This window comes from Ixodes scapularis, unplaced genomic scaffold (assembly GCF_016920785.2).
Source record: "Ixodes scapularis isolate PalLabHiFi unplaced genomic scaffold, ASM1692078v2 ptg001477l_1__unscaffolded, whole genome shotgun sequence".
Taxonomy (NCBI): Eukaryota; Metazoa; Arthropoda; class Arachnida; order Ixodida; family Ixodidae; genus Ixodes; species Ixodes scapularis.
Window position 1 is genome coordinate 785,114 of NW_024610154.1, and position 2,534 is coordinate 787,647.

Sequence of the window (2,534 nt, forward strand, 5' to 3'; positions counted from 1 at the left end):
TTTGGAGCCCCCTAGCTCATCCTGGTATAGTCGAAAACGATCCTTTTCTAGATAACTGGTGTCAAATTAATAATAGTTCGGCAGATTTTACGGATTCGTTCATATTATGAAATGGGAGCACCCGGGCGCCGCTGGTGCCCTCCAGCCCATACTAGTACTGTGGCAAATACTTGAAAAGGAATCCTTTTGAGAAAACCGGTCTGATTGTGGGAACGGATCGGCAGTTTTTACGTATTTGTTCATAATTTCAGATTTGGCCACCCGAGCTTCGCCTGGGAACTTTTGGATGACAACCTAGTTCCAATCAAAAGGCGAAATATAAAACTTGGAGCCCCCTAGCTCATCCTGGTATAGCCGAAAACGATCCTTTTCTAGATAACTGGTGTCAAATTAATAATAGTTCGGCAGATTTTACGCATTCGTTCATATTATGAAATGGGAGCACCCGGGCGCCGCGGGTGCCCTCCAGCCCATACTAGTACTATTGCAAATACTTGAAAAGGAATCCTTTTGAGAAAACCGGTCTGAGAGTGGGAACGGTTCGGCAGTTTTTACGTATCTGTTCATAATTTCAGATTTGGCCACCCGAGCTTCGCCTGGGAACTTTTGGATGACAACCTAGTTCCAATCAAAAGGCGAAATATAAAACTTGGAGCCCCCTAGCTCATCCTGGTATAGTCGAAAACGATCCTTTTCTAGATAACTGGTGTCAAATTAATAATAGTTCGGCAGATTTTACTCATTCGTTCATATTATGAAATGGGAGCACCCGGGCGCCGCGGGTGCCCTCCAGCCCATACTAGTACTATGGCAAATACTTGAAAAGGAATCCTTTTGAGAAAACCGGTCTGACAGTGGGAACGGTTCGGCAGTTTTTACGTATTTGTTCATAATTTCAGATTTGGCCACCCGAGGTTCGCCTGGGAACTTTTGGATGATAACCTAGTTCCAATCAAAAGGCGAAATATAAAACTTGGAGCCCCCTAGCTCATCCTGGTATAGTCGAAAACGATCCTTTTCTAGATAACTGGTGTCAAATTAATAATAGTTCGGCAGATTTTACGGATTCGTTCATATTATGAAATGGGAGCACCCGGGCGCCGCGGGTGCCCTCCAGCCCATAATAGTACTATGGCAAATACTTGAAAAGGAATCCTTTTGAGAAAACCGGTCTGACAGTGGGAACGGTTCGGCAGTTTTTACGTATTTGTTCATAATTTCAGATTTGGCCACCCGAGCTTCGCTTGGGAACTTTTGGATGACAACCTAGTTCCAATCAAAAGGCGAAACATAAAACTTCGAGCCCCCTAGCTCATCCTGGTATAGTCGAAAACGATCCTTTTCTAGATAACTGGTGTCAAATTAATAATAGTTCGGCAGATTTTACGCATTCGTTCATATTATGAAATGGGAGCACCCGGGCGCCGCGGGTGCCCTCCAGCCCATACTAGTACTATTGCAAATACTTGAAAAGGAATCCTTTTGAGAAAACCGTTCTGACAGTGGGAACGGTTCGGCAGTTTTTACGTATTTGTTCATAATTTCAGATTTGGCCACCCGAGCTTCGCCTGGGAACTTTTGGATGACAACCTAGTTCCAATCAAAAGGCGAAATATAAAACTTGGAGCCCCCTAGCTCATCCTGGTATAGTCGAAAATGATCCTTTTCTAGATAACTGGTGTCAAATTAATAATAGTTCGGCAGATTTTACGCATTCGTTCATATTATGAAATGGGAGCACCCGGGCGCCGCGGGTGCCCTCCAGCCCATACTAGTACTATTGCAAATACTTGAAAAGGAATCCTTTTGAGAAAACCGGTCTGACCGTGGGAACGGTTCGGCAGTTTTTACGTATTTGTTCATAATTTCAGATTTGGCCACCCGAGCTTCGCCTGGGAACTTTTGGATGACAACCTAGTTCCAATCAAAAGGCGAAATATAAAACTTGGAGCCCCCTAGCTCATCCTGGTATAGTCGAAAACGATCCTTTTCTAGATAACTGGTGTCAAATTAATAATAGTTCGGCAGATTTTACGGATTCGTTCATATTATGAAATGGGAGCACCCGGGCGCCGCGGGTGCCCTCCAGCCCATACTAGTACTATTGCAAATACTTGAAAAGGAATCCTTTTGAGAAAACCGGTCTGACAGTGGGAACGGTTCGGCAGTTTTTACGTATTTGTTCAAAATTTCAGATTTGGCCACCCGAGCTTCGCCTGGGAACTTTTGGATGACAACCTAGTTCCAATCAAAAGGCGAAATATAAAACTTGGAGCCCCCTAGCTCATCCTGGTATAGTCGAAAACGATCCTTTTCTAGATAACTGGTGTCAAATTAATAATAGTTCGGCAGATTTTACGCATTCGTTCATATTATGAAATGGGAGCACCCGGGCACCGCGGGTGCCCTCCAGCCCATACTAGTACTATTGCAAATACTTGAAAAGGAATCCTTTTGAGAAAACCAGTCTGACAGTGGGAACGGTTTGGCAGTTTTTACGTATTTGTTCATAATTTCAGATTTGGCCACCCGAG